This window comes from Electrona antarctica (genome assembly GCF_951216825.1).
Source record: "Electrona antarctica genome assembly, chromosome: 20".
In the NCBI taxonomy this organism is placed as follows: domain Eukaryota; kingdom Metazoa; phylum Chordata; class Actinopteri; order Myctophiformes; family Myctophidae; genus Electrona; species Electrona antarctica.
Window position 1 is genome coordinate 5,259,167 of NC_136801.1, and position 7,118 is coordinate 5,266,284.

Below are 7,118 nucleotides of genomic sequence, written 5' to 3' on the forward strand. Positions count from 1 at the left end.
AAACCATTACCAATTGTCATTCTGTACAACCAACCATCCAATAATAATTTGTTTTTTGTTTTTTTTACATTGGAATATAGAATGTGTTCCAGGGGCCACAAGAAGATTTGACCTGTGGACATACAGTGGCTACACTACAGTATATCATGTGTGTCTACACAAGACACATTCTTTTCTTTTTAAGATGTATTTTTGGGGCTTTTTCTGCCTTTATTGATAGGTTGAAAGTAGATTGACAGGAAATGGGGAGAGAGATGGGGGGGGAAGACCCGTCGGGATCGGGAGTCGAACCCGCGGCATGCCGTCAGGCTGGCTCAGCAGCCTAGGTGCCCAGACGGTTGAGCTAATCGTCTGGGCCCACAGAGGTACATTTCCCTTAATTAATTTCTTCTGTTTGCTCTTTTGCAGTAAACACTGCAAAACACACACACACACACACACACACACACACACACACACACACACGCGCGTGCACACACACACACACACACACACACACACACACACACACACACACACACACACACACACACCCCTTGGTCCCCTGTGGTGTGAGAAACAGGTGAGCTGCATACCTGCTGATTCCCCCAGGGGTCACAGGGCTTTGCTTGCAGTGCCATCCCCCTCTCCTGCACTCGTCTTCCCCTCATCTCTCTTTTCCTCAGAGAGAGCTCCTACCGTAATTGTTTTACCTGTTATCATCTGAACGTCACAGGAGTGATGATCTGTTGCTTCACTGCTCAAGCAGCATCAAACACTCTGGCACTCACTAGTACTGACGCATATGCAGATGCACATACATGCGACTGTTGCGACACAAGTTAACTGACAGGTTCATGTGCTTGCATCTGTGTGACACACGCACACGCCCAATAAACTATGATTCTGTACTTGATATAGTTGTGAAATGTATATATATAATACATTTTCAGTTGTCGAATAATTTCATTACTACATCCGATATCCGGTTTGTCTCGGTTAATGTCCATTGCATTCATTGTGACATTGAAAGCTAAGTGAATTCAATAAAAAATGTCTTGTATCTTGTATCCAAGATGGGTTACTAGGTTAATAAATACCGGTAATAGGTTTCTTACAGTACTATATGACGCATTTGTCTAAATTGTCCTTGCAATATACTGTATGTTGCAATAGAATAGACGTTTTGCAATTTCACTGTGTGCCAAGATTAGACCAGTCAGTACACTGCGGCGTGTACAGTCATCTGGTGGCGGAAGAGAGACATTACAGGGACAGCATTCCCTTACTCCTATCATTATAGTCCAGTAATAATGTAATTTGACCTCTAACTAATTGCAAAAAAAACAAACTCAACTGATTTTATTGCCTGGAATTGTCTGAGGGGAAAGTGTTGAAAATGACCTGTACAGTATGGCCACCATTGCCATCCTATTATAAGGCAATATTTTCTAAATTTCCTTATGCTTTAAGTAGCATGTGACATATCAAACTAGGGGGTTTTCATGATGCTGAATCCATTCCAAGCATTAGTTTTGCATAAAAAAACTCATTGGGCTATATTTGGCCATAGCAACTTGCCAAAATGTGATGATGTCAGCACATTTTCAACACTTTCCCCTCAGACAATTCCAGGCAACTTCTTTTCTGTTATTCAGGATATATTGAAGATGCAAAATCAGCTGAGTTCGTTTTTTTTGCAATTAGTTAGAGGTTGATCCTGTATTTTCCATAGATTTCCTGTACTATTAGCAGAGATTGTCCCTGTCAAACCATTGTATGTACATTAGCAGTGGTGTTTCTAGTCATTCTGGCACCCTAAGCACAATGGAGACATTGGAGAGCAAATGCTGTGTTTTTAAAGATGGACAGTGGTCACTTCTCCCATTGTAGTATTTGCTTTTATGGAGATGGTTGGAAAGCTGAGAGAGAAGGTATTATATCTGGCTCTCAATGTTAAAAAAAGAACACCCGTGTGAAGTGAGTGGTGCAACTCCGTGTGGGGGTCCCCGGGGGGTCCCCAGAAGTTCCAGACCCACAGGACCACAGGCAGGGTGCCGGCCCGGTTCCGGCAAGCCGCCCCACGTCCGAAACGGTAGAGAAATGAGAGAGTTACCGTGTGGGGGTCCCTCTACTCTACCCTCTACTGTACTGTCACTGTACTGTACTGGCACACCCGAAATCATCATATATACAGTTAATATGTGCGTGTGTGTTTGTGTGTGTGTTAGGTTGCGCACAGGTGGTGAAAAACAACCATGCTATTTTCGTGCTCAGCCACACCCAGGCACCCAGCCACACACATAGCTCCGTAAGGGAGTGGCTGCACCACTCAAAAACAAAAGAGCAATCTTCGACTACAGGAGGCGGCCTAGAGATCACTCTCCCATCCAGATCGGGGGTGCTGCAGTGGAGAGGGTCAGAGAGTTCAAATTCCTGAGGGTGCACATCACTGAAGATCTCACCTGGGCAGTGCAGACAGAGCAGTTGGTGAAGAAAGCCCGAAAACACCTCTACTTTCTCAGGAAACTGAAGAAAGCTGGCATGGGTCCCAAAGTCCTAATAGCTTTCTATAGTAGAGGCCCCACAGAGAGCATCATGACTGGCTGTATCACTGCCTGGTACAGTATGGCAGGGGTTTTCAACCCGTGGGTCGCGACCCCTCGGGGGGGGTCGCCAAATTATTTTGGGGGGTCCCCAAATAAAATAAAATAAACTTTTTTTTATGCAACTGAATGGCTGGAAAATGGAAATGAAGAGTTTACATATAGTACACATAGTACATGCATACACCTTCCCTACTGATTATATCTGGTTTCAGTATTTATTTATGGTGTATTGTCTCTATTATTAAGGTTATTGTAGCAGTCAATTTATATTGGGGGTCGGGAGGGGGCGGGGCGGGGGTCCCGAGACGTTGCCAAAGCATTTTCGGGGGTCCACGGCCAAAAACGTTGAGAACCCCTGCAGTATGGCAGCTGCACCGACCTCAACCGCAAGGCAATGCAGAGGGTTGAGCGGACAGCCGAATGCCTCAGTGGATGTGATCCCTGACATCCAAGCCCTGTACGATGATGAACGTGTTAGCAAAGCTCGCGGAATCATCAAGGATTCAAGCCATCCCAACCACAGACCTTTTTCCTCGAACAATCGGGTACATGAACGAACTGAAAAGAACCAGAATGAACCAGGGCAAAGGAAAACGCTACCCCCGTGCATCTCTCAAAATTCAATGGGTCTTATTGGCATGTAAACAGTTGCCAAAGCAAAAGTGGAACAATACAATGCAATCAAAACAAAATAATGTACCGGTATGTACAATTGAAATGGAATAGAAATGATGTGTACACAAAGCTATTACATTGCAACCAATGGAAATCTAACTTACAAAACCATAAGATTTGTGCATTTGCTGTCAGAAATAGTTGGCCTATATATCCACATAGGAAAGGTTAGCTCGGGGTAAGCTTTTGCAAGGTTGTGCACAAATAGCAGTTGTTTTTCAAAAGTGTTTAAAGGTAGTTGCTCTGTTTGTGTATACAGTGTTTCAAAACTTTACTTTTTCCCCCCCAAAATGTGTTTTTCCCCTTCCAAAAGTGTTTAAAAGGTCATTTCTAAAAGAAAAGAAAGACAAAGAAAGAAAGAAAGAAAGAAAGAAAGAAAGAAAGAAAGAAAAATCCCAATGTGTCTAACTCTAAATGTAGCCTACAGTGTAAAATAGTAATCTAGGTCTAGGATCATAGGGTAAACTAATCATCAGTCTCTAGTCTAGACAACAGTATCAGTACAATATCCAATACATATTTGTTGTTCTAGGTCACTTAATGCAGATAGTGCAGGAATACACACAATGATTAGTAGTAGTCTTTAAGGTGGTTGTGTTCCATTTGATATCCTTCTCCTATCACAGCAGCTCACAAATCTTGCTGCTGTGCAATGCTGCACATTGTTGTACCTTGCCCAGCAGATATGGGAGTTTCTTTTTGTCATTTGTTTACAAACTCTTCTTGGGTGATTGTAATCTGTGGGAAGTATATGTGTCTCCTCTGATGTCTTTTGGTACAGTGGACAGGCAGTTAATGTAGCTCAGTTCCCACTTCATTTTGAGCCAGGGCTGCCTATGACGTCCTTTCTCGACCGCAAGACTGTGCTCACTGAGTCTGTACCTAAGATTTTCTTTGTTTCGGATCGGTCACAATTCTCAGGTATTCTGCCACGGTGTATTCTCTGTTTAGGGCCACACCTCCGTCCTTTTCTTGCACTATTACGCCTGAACTGATACCTAATCTTTTATATATAGAATAATAAGAATATACTAGTTTACACAAGGTTATCTGGCAGCTACTGAGAAATAAATGCTGTTGGTGTATACAATATTCCAAGATTATATGCACATACAATAGAGGGTATGCGCATGACATCATCATCAAACCAGGAAGTTATGCAGGAACGCCTACTGAGTGGCAAAAAACTACTTTCTGGCCTTGACAGCCCATACATCCAAACAGAAATGTCATATCTGATTGCATTAAACAACATTAAACAATGTTAAACTCACTTTGCCTGTTGCTTTGCCACTCGATTTGCCACTCGATGTGCCATTCACTTTAAGCATGTGCATACTCTCTATATAAATATATTAAATCTCAATCTACATTTTCAATTCATTTTCTGAAATTCTAGTCATCTACCTGTATTTTATGCATCAAAATGCCTTCTATCTCTTTGAACGAACTGTCCTTGTGTATGAACTGTAACTTGCCTTGTTTACCTAAATAAAGATCTAATCAAGCTTTATAGTCTAGCAAACAAGTAAATAAAGATCACACCCAAAGTTAAAAGGCCAGGTGCTGAGTAGAGATACAGAAAATAATGATCACATGGAGCCGGTGGGGGTCCTTTATTTACATTCCTAATAACAAATCTACATGTTGAAATTTGATTTACCGACAGATTCAGCTGCTGAGCTGTCAATCTGTCTTGACTCTTGAGAGATTAGGCCAGGTCTGACTTTTTTTTTTTTTTTACTTATCCCACGATTTTGCAAACATTTTTTTTCACCCAGTGTCAATTATCTATAATGTAATCCTGGGCGCTACACTTCCTCTGCCAACCTGGGGGGTCAGCGGACTGACCTCATACTTCCTTCTATGCATGAGCTGCTTCTTTTCACCTGACAGGGGGGAGTTTCCCCACCCGGACGTAGCGTGTGGAAGGAACACGTTATTCCGACCAGTTCCTTTCCCCTCCATCAGGCGCCCCGGCTGGCCAGGGGGAGGTAGTTTAGAGGCCAGGATTACCCTAGGGGACACGGGGAGAACATGCAAACTCCACACAGAAAGGCCCTTTCGCCAAGCCTGCCTCGCCTATGAGCACTGATGACGCGGAGGAGAGAACACGCCCCCAGCGTCCCCAGCGGGAATCAAACCCAGGACCTTCTAGCTGTGAGGCGACAGCACTACCGACTGTGCCACTGTCCCTAGGTCTGACTTGACCTCCAGCAAATAGCCATTCAAACCATCAAAGTGCTGTTTCATCCTCTATAAAGAGGATTCCAATCACAGCTGGACCTGCACTTTGATGGTCACCAGCTAGCCACCAAACTGGACATCCAAGGCGTCACAATAGACCACGCTGTCATGGTTGAAACTGGGAGCACTGAGGAGAGTGGCCAGTAAACTCACCACAGAGAGTCAAGCAACTGTCTACAAGCTACAGGTTTGCAGTGTCATGGAATACACCTCACTAACTCAGCTGAATGAGTGCTCCACCTACACATCCAAAAGAAGGCCCTGAAAATAATTGGCATGGACCAGGAGTCCAGGACATTGCATACTGTCCTCTGACCTCCAGGATATGCTCCCTCCACCAAACGGCGAACGAACGCACAGCTACACGCCAGACTACGCTCTCAGCCTTCAGACTCCAGGACAGACCCTTTCTCCATAGAACAACTAAGTAAAGTTAGGCAGGTCCGCTGCATCACAGGAGCAGGACAATGTCCTGCTTGTAAACACCTCATTTTGAATGAAAACTGAGGGCACTGCACAACTGAAGTCATGATCAGGGCTTTTTATTTTCATGGACAAAGCATGGTCTGTTTCTACCATAAGATGGCAGGCTTTTACCACACTGAAAGCCCTGTAGCTTTACCATCACATTTACCACACTGAAAGCCCTGTAGCTTTACCATCACATTTACCACACTGAAAGCCCTGTAGCTTTACCATCACATTTACCACACTGAAAGCCCTGTAGCTTTACCATCACATTTACCACACTGAAAGCCCTGTAGCTTTACCATCACATTTACCACACTGAAAGCCCTGTAGCTTTACCATCAAATTTGCTCATACACTTTAATTTTAATTAAGTACAGATCATATATTCTAATAATATCAAGCAGCGCATAAATGTAAACCGTGTTTAAAGGGAAAACCCTCATTACCTTAAAACCATTAAATTACTATTATTTAAGAAACAACAAACCTGATTGACATGGCTATACATCTTGTAATTCTAACTGGGCTCAGTGGGCTCTTACCAGCTAAAGCAGGGGGCACAACTGTGAGAATGTTTTATTCTTTAAGCACCAATGGTCTGTAGCTCCATTTGGAGGTGACAGATTGCCCCCTGAAACCCTGAGCTGTGTGTGCTCTGGGGCTTGTGGATGGGAGGCATACTATGGTCCGACGGAGCATTGGTTCGAAGGAGCATTGGTCCGAGGTGCGTTGGGGGTCGGGAGAGGGTTGGGGTTAGGTTTAGGTGTGCTGCCCCGTGGGAGGTTAGGGTTAGGGTGAGGGTTTGAGGTAGGTTGTCGTCCGTTGGACCAAACACATGAACCCCTTGTGGATGACAGTAGCTGGAGGGCTTGACGGAGAGGTATCAGAGACGTATGATGGCCGGGTAAGTGATAGTGAGTGTTTTGTGGGATGTCGCTACTCGCTAGGCAACCAGCCGCCAGGTAAGCATGGGACCCGAGAGAGCCAGTGGGGAAGGAGCAGAGAGCAGCCGAGAAGACCACGCCCACCGCTGGTCCAGGTGATCAACGCCCGTTACGTCCCCGCCTATGTGCTGTCTCAAGTTCAAGGCTACTCATCAGGCCCACCTGCGCGGCCAGACAAAGAGCTCAAATGCAG